Source organism: Ascaphus truei, chromosome 7 (assembly GCF_040206685.1).
Source record: "Ascaphus truei isolate aAscTru1 chromosome 7, aAscTru1.hap1, whole genome shotgun sequence".
Taxonomy (NCBI): domain Eukaryota; kingdom Metazoa; phylum Chordata; class Amphibia; order Anura; family Ascaphidae; genus Ascaphus; species Ascaphus truei.
The window spans coordinates 26,618,419-26,630,895 of NC_134489.1; the positions used below are offsets into that span (position 1 = coordinate 26,618,419).

The window sequence follows — 12,477 nt, forward strand, 5'->3', positions numbered from 1 at the left end:
GCTCCCTCTGCCCTTCTCCCTAAAGCGTAGCGCCCCCGGCCGTCGGGCGGCGCTCAGGCGGGGGCCCATTTCTGGTTATCGCTTCTCGGCCTTTTGGCTAAGATCAAGTGTAGTATCTGTTCTTATCAGTTTAATATCTGATACGTCCCCTATCTGGGGACCATATATTAAATGGATTTTTAGAACAGGGAGATGGAAGAAGAGCTTGCTCTGTCCACTCCACGCATTGACCTGGTATTGCAGTACCTCCAGGACCGGTGCACTTCCCTTTGGGGATATTTGGCTTGTATCAAAAAATAGAAACAAATCACCGTCTGACAGAAAAAAAACAAACATGCATTTTTGGCTCTTTCTTTTGCAAAGAAAGAAGAAGATGAAATGACGACAAAATAAAGCCTCCTTCTTTTTGCTGTGTCTTGTTTGCTCTTTTGCGTGGCTTCTTACTTTCTTTTCTTTTCAGCTCCTCCTCGCATGGAGCAGGAGTGCCGCCTGCTGCCTAGCCTAATTCAGTCCGAACGAGCAGATGCCTAAGAAACTCCTGTTGAAGCTGTATCCAAATAGCCTGCATAGCAAACACTGCAGCAGCAAGCAGCAAATGCCTTGACTTGCTGGCTTCTTGTCACAATGGCTGGCTGGCTGGCTGGCTGAAATGACCTGAACTGAAAAGCCCAGCCACTGGCTGCTTGCTTGCTGCCTGAGTTTCATGGCAGCCCAGACGAGTCGGCTAGCAGAGAAAAAGTGGGCGGTTCCTATGCAAATAAGCAGACGAAGCCTGGTGCCGGAAAAAGAACTGGAAGCATGTGCCTTTTTGGCTGTTTGCTGGCCATGCGGGCCCCCCAGCAGTGTGTGCGGCTGCTTTTCTTTACTCCATAGAAAGTCTTTGGCTTTTGCATCCGTCGTCGTCGTCGCCGCCGCTGCTGCATAGACTCCCCGGGGCTGTGTCGGAAGGAGCGGAGGGACTGGAGGCATGCCTGCTGGGGGAGGAGGCGAGCGGGCAGCCAGCGGCTCCCTCTGCCCTTCTCCCTAAAGCATAGCGCCCCCGGCCGTCGGGCGGCGCTCAGGCGGGGGCCCATTTCTGGTTATCGCTTCTCGGCCTTTTGGCTGCGATCATTATGGTCGTTTGCTGAAGGGCCAACGGAGAGAGGGACCGACCCCTTGGCCTTGGAGCATCGCCCGAAAGGGCTAAAGCTCCCTGCTGCTTTTGGGGGGACGCACCCAATCTTGCGACAGAATCGAGATGGCGGCTTTCTATACGGGAGCGCGCATGAAGAACACCCTGCGGATCCATGCGGATGAAGAAGTGAGAGGACAAGTTACCCTGAGATACGTCATGGAGAAGATCTTAAGAGACGTGCTGGGCGTTCCAACCGGGATGCTGTTTTGTGTACAGGACTTTCCACGCCAAGGTAATTACGACATAACCTTCGTTGTGCAAAGCGATGCTTTAAACGTGTACGAAAATTTCAAGAAATGCAGAGGTGACGATAGACTCCGAGGAGTGTCGATAGAACCTTGTTTCATGATGGAGGAATTGCCCCTTATCGTGCACATGTTTAACCCTTACATGAAGACGGAGGACATTACTACCTTCCTTAAAAGGTATTGTGTTTCAGTTAAGGGGGGCTTCAAACAATCAAATAATTGGGGTGTCTTCAATGGCAAAAGGAAGTATTGGGTGCAGTTCAAACCAGATGCTGGGTGTATAGGTGGAGTTATGCAGCCTCCTGCAAACTTTAGCATCGCAGGAAACAGGGGATACTTATGGTACCCTGGTCAACCACAGTACTGCCGAAAATGTTTCTCCTATGGTCATACTCAAGAGAATTGTGAAAAGACATCGGTGGTTTGCAGAAGATGTGGAAAGGATGGGCATATGGCGGCAAATTGTGATGCACCGCGCACTTGTGATCTATGCGGAGACGCCAACCATGTCTCGAGACAGTGCCCTGAACGGACATATGCTAAGGCACTAGTTGCCGAACAGAGAGCACATGAAGAAGGAGGTGAAATTGAAGAGGCCAGTACGCCAGAAACCCCTGAGGCGGAAGCAGTTGCAGAGGTAGCAGAGAGTGAACTATCAAGCGACATAGAGCCAGAGATGGGGTCGGTTACTTTGACGGAGAGAGAAGTACCTCTTGTGGAGGAACAAGGAAAGACGGATCCAGAACTTACAGAAGAAATGGAGGTCCAGATGATCCAAGAGAAGGGGAAGCCCGCAAAGCGCAAAGCGGGGGAGGGAGGAGAATCGGCGAGTAAGACCCGTTTGATGGAAGAAAGAGATAGTGAAGGTGACACAATAGCAGACTTTCATATTTCGGACATTTCGTCAAGTTCGGAAAACCCAGAAAGCCCAGGTCAGAGTATTGAGGATGACCACTCATCAACGAGCTCAATTATAGGTTATGCATCAGAAAAAAGAGTGGATATTTTTGGGAAGATGATAGGGGTGCTGGAAAAAAAGAAAGAAGGGGAAGAAACATGAGTGTTGAAAGGGAGACTTTTGGCCCTCAAACCTTTCTTATCCTGATGCTTATTATATGCTCATTGAATGTGCGCAGCATAAGGAGTGCAGCGCGCAGAGCAATGGTCCTGGACTACGTTAAGCATACAAGGGGAGATATTGTATGCCTGCAGGAATGCGCTTTGGAACACGCCCCAAGGGTAGGGGAGTGGAAGGAAGGACTAGCAGTGTGGTCACCTGGGAGTGCATGCAGGAATAGTGGCATCGGGATTTTGATTAAAAACCATAGGGTGACAGTAACCCAAACGGTTATAGTGGAACCAGGTCGGATAATGTTAGTGGTGTTAGAGGTGGGGGGTAATAGATTTAGACTTTTTAATGTATATATGTCTCCAAGAAGGAAGGAGAGGAGAGTACTGATAGAGAGACTTAAATTGTTTCTACCGGGCTCTGAACCAACAGTGGTGGTGGGTGATTTTAATTGCACGGTGGCGGGGGGTGATAGAGAGGGGGTAGGAGATGGCGGAGGTGTGGACAGCACGGGTGTTTTGCTTCAAAATCTAATAGATGACTTACACTTAAGTGACCAGGGGAAGGTTTTGGTGCCGAAAGAGAAGCGTTTTACTTGGAACAGCGATAAAGGAACAGCCAGATCTCGGATCGATTTCTTCTTGACACGTGGTCTTAAGGTGAGTACGGTCACTCAAAAAGAGGTGGTGTTCACTGATCACGTATGGATGGAAGGGAATATATGCTTAGGTGAGGAAGCTGAGTATGGAAGGAGTGCTTGGAAGCTAAATGTGAGGCTGCTTGAGGATGAATGGGTAAGAAAGAGTTTTGAAAGGATGTACGAAAGGTTGCAAATGAAGAAGGATGAATATGGGGACCTGAGTGAATGGTGGGAGATGGTGAAAATGGAGACTAAAAGTTTTTTTATTAAAAGAGGATGTGAGAGTAAAAGGAAGGAGAGAGAGGAATATGAGAGGTGGCATTTGCGCCTTAATTTTTTGTATAAATTGAGGAATTTTGGGGAGGAGGTAGAGTCGGAGATTAGGGAGGCTAGGGAGAAGATAAAGGGGATGCTTGAGAAGAAGGGAAAAGAGATAATCTTTCAAGCTAGGATAGAAAGAGCAGAGCAGGGTGAAAGGTGCACGCGCTTCTTTTTCAAGAAGGCGTATGCAAGAAAGGAATATATGAAGAATGTAAAAGACACAAATGGGTTGGAGGTGACTGAAAGGAGAAGAATGATGGAAGTGATTGAGGAATTTTATAAAGAGTTGTATGAAGTGAAAGGAAGGGATGAGAGTTTTGAGAAAGACGTGTTGAATGCACTAGAGAGGGTGTTGGAGAAGAGAGACCAGGAGGTATTAGACAGAGAAATTACAATAGGAGAGTTGGAAGAAGCTCTGGACAAGGGGAAATCAAATAAAACCCCTGGAAGTGACGGTTTACCCTACGAGTTTTATCGGACATTCTGGGGAGTCCTTGGCAGGGACTTCCTGGAGGTTTGTGAAGCATGCTGGAGGAAAACAGAACTTCCAAATTCGATGAGAGAAGGCATAGTGATTTTAATCTTTAAGAAAGGGGACAAATCGGAGCTTTCAAACTGGAGACCGATTACTTTATTAAACTCAGACTATAAACTTATAGCAAAAGTTTTAGCCAATAGAGTTAAAAATATAGTGGATCAAATTGTTGGGGAGGAACAGGTGTGTGCAGTGCCGGGAAGACAGATTGGAGAGAACCTAGCTTTATTAAGGGATGTGATTGAAGATTGTAAGGGAAGGAAGCAAGCCATGCTAGTTACAACTCTGGATTTTGAGAAGGCTTTTGACAGGGTTTCTCATGATTTCTTGTACAATGTGCTCGGGAAAATGGGAATCCCTGGACATTTTTTGGGGTTTATAAAAGTTTTGTACAAGCACGCTTATAGTCGGATTCAGGCAAATGGCTTTTTGACAAAACAGATAGAGGTTAAGTCGGGCGTGAGACAGGGGTGCCCGTTCTCTCCAGTGGCGTTTATTTGTGCACTAGAACCATTGGTTCGTTTAATTAACAGAGATAAATTTATTAGAGGGGTAGAGATTCCGGGGAGTAGAGGCCGGAGCGTCAAAATTTTAGCATATATGGATGACGTTACTCTAGTTTGTAAGTCGTCAGTCGCCCTCAAGAGAGCTCTATTCCAGACAGATATTTTCTGCCAAGCCTCTGCTTTTAAGATCAATAGAGCGAAGTGTAATATTAAGGCATTTGGGGAGATAGAAGGGTTGGGGGAACTGAACATTCCCGTAGTTGAGGGTCCCCAAGAGGTATTAGGCCTTAGTTTTGATAACAAATTGGAAGGGACGCAGAACTGGGTGAACTTGGAGGCTAAACTGAATAGGAAAATAAGTTTATGGTCCATGAGAGCCTTGACCCTAGAGGGAAGGAACCTGATAATAAAGTCAGTGTTCCTCCCGAGCATATTATATATCGGCCTGATTTTTCCTCCAACGAATGAATGGTTGCGAAAGATTTGAAGGTTGTTGTGCACCTTTTTTTGGGGATCCAAGATAGAGAAGTTAAGAAGGAGTAGAGTAGTCAAATCAAGAGAAAAGGGGGGGAAGGGCCTTCCTGATTTGGAAGTGTTCTTGTACGTAAATTATATCAGTTTTTACATACGTAGAGTAGGTAGGGAGGAGTTGTTGTGTTCACAATTTTGTGAATACATGCTGGGGGGAATGTGTAGAAGACTTTGGGAAGTTAGGAATGACCTCACGAGACCCTTTTGTTTCAACCCGTCACGTTTCTATAAAGTTATAGAAATGTATATTTTAAAATTTAAGGTGCAAATGCTGGGAATGGAGGTTTGGAAGACTAGGAAGAAAGTAACAAATGTGTTGAAAGAGAGGGAAAGAATGGAGATGATTGGGGGATTGACTGGAGAGCAAATGAAAAAGGGATGGAAGATGGTGAATGAGAAGTATCTGTTTAATGAGCAAAAGGATGTGGCATGGATGGCAGCATGGATGTGCCTCCCGGTGCGTGAAGTACAAAAGAGATGGGAACTGGCTGAAACGGACAGATGCCCGAGAGAATGTTGCGAGGCAGTGGAGAGCGTGGTCCACCTACTCTGGGAGTGTCCTTTTGCAAGGGCAGTGTGGAGGAAGGTGGGCCCACTGTTCAAAGAAGTTACGCTTTTGAAAAGTTTGAGTCTAGAGAGAATGTTGTTTGGTTTGGGTAAGTATGAGAATGGAAGAGAGAGAGTGGCGTGGCAACTGATAAACTGCGTGAAAGAGGCTCTATGGCAAATGAGGAATGTTTTGGTGTTTCAGCAGGATGAGGTGAATGTGAGAGATTGTGTTAAGGTGATTTTGAGCAGGATGTATCTGTATTATAGTATAGATAGAAAATCAAATAGAGATCTGGCTGACCTTTGGAAACGTGAATCTTGGAAGGACCTAGTGTAAATGATGGGAGTGGAGGAATTTTTTTTCCTCTAGAGGAAAGAAGGGGAATGAAAAGATAGGAAAATGTTTAAAATTATATGTTTTTTATTTTTTTCAATATCAAAGCATAAAGGGGTGTTGTATTATGGGTGGTTTTTTATTTTTCGAAAGGTTCTTGCTTTCTGTAAAAATAACCTGAACATTTATTTGAAATAAAGTACAACTTTAAAACAAAAAAACAAAAAAAAAAAAAAAAATCTGTTCTTATCAGTTTAATATCTGATACGTCCCCTATCTGGGGACCATATATTAAATGGATTTTTAGAACAGGGAGATGGAAGAAGAGCTTGCTCTGTCCACTCCACGCATTGACCTGGTATTGCAGTACCTCCAGGACCGGTGCACTTCCCTTTGGGGATATTTGGCTTGTATCAAAAAATAGAAACAAATCACCGTCTGACAGAAAAAAAACAAACATGCATTTTTGGCTCTTTCTTTTGCAAAGAAAGAAGAAGATGAAATGACGACAAAATAAAGCCTCCTTCTTTTTGCTGTGTCTTGTTTGCTCTTTTGCGTGGCTTCTTACTTTCTTTTCTTTTCAGCTCCTCCTCGCATGGAGCAGGAGTGCCGCCTGCTGCCTAGCCTAATTCAGTCCGAACGAGCAGATGCCTAAGAAACTCCTGTTGAAGCTGTATCCAAATAGCCTGCATAGCAAACACTGCAGCAGCAAGCAGCAAATGCCTTGACTTGCTGGCTTCTTGTCACAATGGCTGGCTGGCTGGCTGGCTGAAATGACCTGAACTGAAAAGCCCAGCCACTGGCTGCTTGCTTGCTGCCTGAGTTTCATGGCAGCCCAGACGAGTCGGCTAGCAGAGAAAAAGTGGGCGGTTCCTATGCAAATAAGCAGACGAAGCCTGGTGCCGGAAAAAGAACTGGAAGCATGTGCCTTTTTGGCTGTTTGCTGGCCATGCGGGCCCCCCAGCAGTGTGTGCGGCTGCTTTTCTTTACTCCATAGAAAGTCTTTGGCTTTTGCATCCGTCGTCGTCGTCGCCGCCGCTGCTGCATAGACTCCCCGGGGCTGTGTCGGAAGGAGCGGAGGGACTGGAGGCATGCCTGCTGGGGGAGGAGGCGAGCGGGCAGCCAGCGGCTCCCTCTGCCCTTCTCCCTAAAGCATAGCGCCCCCGGCCGTCGGGCGGCGCTCAGGCGGGGGCCCATTTCTGGTTATCGCTTCTCGGCCTTTTGGCTAAGACCAAGTGTCTGAAACCAGAAGGCCATCAGAGAGAGGGAAGGGCCGGCACCTTTGCCTTGTGACATCGCCCCAGGGCTTAAGTCACATGCTGCTTTCGGGGTGCCGCACCTAAGCTCTTCGGGAAGGCGAGGACGTCAACGATGGCTGCGGGAGCGAGCCTGAGGAACACGCTGCGGTTCCAGGTCGTGGAGACGGAGAGAGATCGAGTGGGTCTTACCTTTTTCGTGGAGAAGGTGCTGAGAGAGATCGTGGGGCTGGATGCGGCAAAGATCTTCTGCTTGCAGGATTTCCCGAGGCAAGGAATATTCGATCTGACCCTTTGCGAAGAATGTGACTGCCTGAACGTCTTGCAGAGATGTAAGGAGGCTGCAGGAGAGCCCAATATGCGTGGGATCAGCATTGCACCAAGCTATATGATGGATGAGAGATCGGTTGTTGTTCACATGTACAACCCGTACATCTTGAAGGAAGATATCATTTTCTTTTTGAAAAGATACTGTACGGTGGTAAGAGGAGGCATTGAGATGAAGAACCCGTACAACATGTTCAATGCCAAAAGGCGGTTTTGGGTGCGCTTCAGGCCAGATGCATCATGTGTTGGAGGCGTAATGCACCCCCCGGCTAGTTTCAGCATCGGTGGAAACAGGGGTTTCCTCAATTACCCTGGACAGCCGACCTATTGTAGGAACTGCTTCAAGTATGGCCACACAAGAGTCGACTGTGAGAAAATAGGGGCAGTGTGCCGTAATTGCGGAGAGGAGGGACATATGGCATCCCACTGCAGTGTCCCTAAGAAATGTGACTTATGTGGGGAAGGAGGCCATCTTTTCCGCCAGTGCCCGCAAAAGAGCTATGCACGGGCGGCGAGGGGGGGAACGGATATGAAGGACACTTTCCAAAAAGGGGGAATGGACAGTTCTTGGGGGGGACAGCCAACGGAGACCCAAAAGAGGGAGGAAGAGCTTTTTGTAGAAGCAATAGCCCGAAGTTTTGAGGTGGGGGGGGGAGATGGATTGGGAGTTCTCACCCAGGGGTCAGTAACAGATCTTTTGGGGGCAGCACAGCCGAGTTGGGGGGATCAAATGGAGGTACAAGAGGTGCAGAGTGTGGGGGTTTTGACCCAGGAAGAGCAGGGGGAAGGAATGGAGGTAACTGTGGGGGAAAAAAAAGCTCAAAAACGTAAGCAAGAGGTAGATGTAACGGAGGGTAGACAAGTAGAGATAAAGGGGGAGGGCCCAAGGGAGAAAATAGAGAAAACACCCGAAGGGGAAGCTGCTGAAGTGAGAAGTCAGAAGGTTTTATTAGAGAAAATGGAAGAGTTTCAGAAAGCAGTTGGAGATGTGGATTTTTGGGTGTGGGTGTTTAGAAAACAACATGTTGGGAGCAAGGATGCTCAAATTACAGAGAGACTAGATAAATTGATGTGTCAAAGGAAAAATATGTCTAAAGAGGAGTATGAGCAAAGCAAAAAAGAAGAGGTACAGTGGCTAGAATTTAGAGATGGGAAAAGAGTATACAAGGGGAGAGAGGGGGAAGAGTGGATGGAATTTGAGCAAGATATGGGTATTAGTGAGGGAGAGGAAACTCGTGATTTGGTGGTCTCTCCAGAGGTAACAATGGTGGAAGAAACCCTGGAAGATCGTTGTGTGGGGGGAGAGGAGAAAGACATAGTATTTACAGACTGGGCCCCGGAGATTTTAGATGGGATAGGCAGAAGTGATGAGAGCAGACCTATTAGGAAGGGGCAGGGAGACAAGGTAGAGAAAGTGGAAGAGGAGAGAGAAGTGAAGATAGGCCCGAGTGGAGTTGGAAGAAGGGATGTAAAAGGGCTGAGTGGTTCAGAAGAGAGTGAAGTAGCAGATCCTGTAACTATAGGAAGGAAAGGAAAAGAGGAGGAAAGAGGGAGGAAGCCAAGCGCTACACCAAGACGTAAAGTAGGTGGAACAAGTAGGAGTGAGAGTGAAGAGGGAGTAGTGTCAGGTATTGGTGAGAGTGATAGCGATTTCGTAGGGGGGACTCCAAAACAGGGAGTAACAAAATTAACGGAAGGGAAAAGTAGCCAAAAGAAGGTAGAACAAAAGAGCATAGTAGAAGTATGTACCAAAATAGTGGCAAACGAAGAGAGAGCGAGCTCGAGTAGGGTGGGGGTAGAATCTTTTTCCAAAAAAATGATAAGAAAGAAAGTAGAGGAAGTGCAAGAGATAGTGGGGGATGGAGAAGGGTGGCTGAATTTTTGGAAAGAGATAAACCCTTTTGCTGACTACATGGTAGTAATAGAGTTATTAGAAAAGGTAATTCAAATGAGAAAGCAGAGGACAGAGCCAGCCTTTAAAACTTATGCAAAAGACTATATGGAACGAATAAGAAAGAAGAAGGAAAGGGCAACACGGGATCCAACCTTTTTGGGAACTATATGTTAGTGATTTCAGTTTTTCCTTAGGGAATGAACTATTCTAAGTTTTGAGTTTACGTATAGGAAGTGAAAACAGTGTGTTGGATGAATATCTTTGTTGTTTGGGGTTATTGCATGTAAAGGGGTTTTTGTTATTATTTTGAAAAGTTTTTTGTTTTTCCTTTTCTTTGCTGAATATGTATCTTGATGTTGAATATGTAATATATGGGTGTTAAAATGTGAGATAATGTAAATTTTTTGTACATAGAGGTGTTTTTGGGAATTAAGAAATTTGAAGTTTCTGTTAGAATGTTTGATTTATTTGTGGAAATGGTTTGCTTATTTACTGTTTGTAAATATTTTGAAATGTGAATAAACATTTAAAAACAAAAAAAAAAATCTGTTCTTATCAGTTTAATATCTGATACGTCCCCTATCTGGGGACCATATATTAAATGGATTTTTAGAACAGGGAGATGGAAGAAGAGCTTGCTCTGTCCACTCCACGCATTGACCTGGTATTGCAGTACCTCCAGGACCGGTGCACTTCCCTTTGGGGATATTTGGCTTGTATCAAAAAATAGAAACAAATCACCGTCTGACAGAAAAAAAACAAACATGCATTTTTGGCTCTTTCTTTTGCAAAGAAAGAAGAAGATGAAATGACGACAAAATAAAGCCTCCTTCTTTTTGCTGTGTCTTGTTTGCTCTTTTGCGTGGCTTCTTACTTTCTTTTCTTTTCAGCTCCTCCTCGCATGGAGCAGGAGTGCCGCCTGCTGCCTAGCCTAATTCAGTCCGAACGAGCAGATGCCTAAGAAACTCCTGTTGAAGCTGTATCCAAATAGCCTGCATAGCAAACACTGCAGCAGCAAGCAGCAAATGCCTTGACTTGCTGGCTTCTTGTCACAATGGCTGGCTGGCTGGCTGGCTGAAATGACCTGAACTGAAAAGCCCAGCCACTGGCTGCTTGCTTGCTGCCTGAGTTTCATGGCAGCCCAGACGAGTCGGCTAGCAGAGAAAAAGTGGGCGGTTCCTATGCAAATAAGCAGACGAAGCCTGGTGCCGGAAAAAGAACTGGAAGCATGTGCCTTTTTGGCTGTTTGCTGGCCATGCGGGCCCCCCAGCAGTGTGTGCGGCTGCTTTTCTTTACTCCATAGAAAGTCTTTGGCTTTTGCATCCGTCGTCGTCGTCGCCGCCGCTGCTGCATAGACTCCCCGGGGCTGTGTCGGAAGGAGCGGAGGGACTGGAGGCATGCCTGCTGGGGGAGGAGGCGAGCGGGCAGCCAGCGGCTCCCTCTGCCCTTCTCCCTAAAGCATAGCGCCCCCGGCCGTCGGGCGGCGCTCAGGCGGGGGCCCATTTCTGGTTATCGCTTCTCGGCCTTTTGGCTCAGATCATTGTGTCTGGGTCAGGGGCTTAGCTGGGACTGTGTCACCTTGGCCTTGCGGCATCGGCTCGAAAGAGTCTTAAGCCGCATGCTGCTTTTGGGGTGACACGCCATCCCGAGCTGATTCGGAGGGCGATCCAAAAGACAAGATGGCGTCTTGGGCGCATTTGAGGAACACAATCCGTGTTGCCGTCGACGAGGAAGAGAGAGGACGGATTTCGTTGCAGTTTATCGTGGTGGAGATGCTTCGGAAGATTGGCGTGGAAGCAGAGGAGATTTATTGCCTGCAAGATTTCCAGCGTCAAGGCACTTTCGATGTGACCTTTTATCAGGAAGGAAAATGCCTGGACTGCTTTGAGAAGATGAAGGAGCTGATGGGAGATCCCAGCATGCGGGGGATAAAGATATATCCTAGCTTTCGGATGGACGAACGGCCGGTAACGGTCCACATGTACAATCCGTATGTGCCGAAAGAGGAAATCCAGATGTTTTTAAAGCGGTATTGTACATCGGTGAGAGGCGGAGAAGTACTGCAGAATTCGTTTCGGATCTTTAACGGGAAAAGAAGGTTCTGGGTCCGCTTTATGCCAGACCCGACTGGAACAGGAGGAGTCAGGAACCCCCCTTCAAGCTTCAGCATAGGGGGAAATCGAGGTTTCCTGTTTTTTCCAGGACAACCTTTGTATTGTCGGAATTGCCTACAGTACGGGCATACCAGAGAGAACTGCCAAAAAACAGGTCAAGTGTGTCGTAATTGTGGAAAAGAAGGGCACACAGCAAATAAATGTGATGTACCCAGGAGATGTGATCTGTGTGGGGAGGGTGGACATTTGGCAAGACAATGCACCAGGAAAAAAAGCTATGCTCAGGCTATGAGTCCTGATCGGGGGAGAGACGAATGTGAGAGCTCCCTGATGATAGATGAGAACAAGGAGACCTCGGAGGTGGAGGAAACCCCTGAGATAGAGACTGATCTTAGACTGACGGAGATATACCTGGAGCACTTAGAAAAGAGTGACGCCCAGGAAAAGAAAGAGGAAGATTTTTTTCTGGACTCTGTTGCCCAAAGTTTTGGTGGGGAAAAGAAGGAAGGAGGAGACTCTGATCAGGCAGTGGATAAGGGTGGGAAAGCAGGGTCTGTGAGTACGCCTGCCCCAAACTGGGGGGAAAGTATGGAATTTCATGATGCACAGGGGAGGGAGGGGAAGTCTTGTGAAGAACAGGAGGAGGAAATGGAGGTTACAGTTGGGGAAAAGAAGCCCCAAAAACGTAAAAGCCAACAGGAAGCAGACAGCGTGGAAGGGAAGGAGGGCCAAGAGGGAGAGAAGAGAGAGGGGCCTAGAGAGAAAGTAGAGAGGGTTGCGAAGATAGGAAAGGAACAGATAGGAGAAATACCAAGTGGAAGTGTTTTAAAGGAGAAAATGGGAGAGTTTCAGAGGGCAGTAGGGGAAGTAAATTTCTGGGTAGAAGTTTTTAGGAAGCAACATAGAGGAAGTACAGATCAGCAAATTATTAAAAGATTAGACGAAGTAATGCACCAAAGGAAAAACATTACAAAAGAGG

At 46.9% G+C, this 12,477-nt stretch overlaps 3 non-coding genes across 3 annotated transcripts; all 3 read left to right on the forward strand.

Moving 5' to 3' along the window:
* The first annotated feature begins 77 nt into the window (after positions 1–77).
* Positions 78–268, forward strand: LOC142500699 (U2 spliceosomal RNA). Its single transcript, XR_012803229.1, has one exon. It is a non-coding gene; the product is annotated as a U2 spliceosomal RNA (small nuclear RNA).
* Positions 269–6,108: 5,840 nt separating this feature from the next.
* On the forward strand, positions 6,109–6,299 carry LOC142500202 (U2 spliceosomal RNA). Its single transcript, XR_012802844.1, has one exon. It is a non-coding gene; the product is annotated as a U2 spliceosomal RNA (small nuclear RNA).
* A 3,587-nt stretch (positions 6,300–9,886) lies between these two features.
* LOC142500830 (U2 spliceosomal RNA) lies at positions 9,887–10,082 on the forward strand. Its single transcript, XR_012803307.1, has one exon. It is a non-coding gene; the product is annotated as a U2 spliceosomal RNA (small nuclear RNA).
* Positions 10,083–12,477: the final 2,395 nt, after the last annotated feature.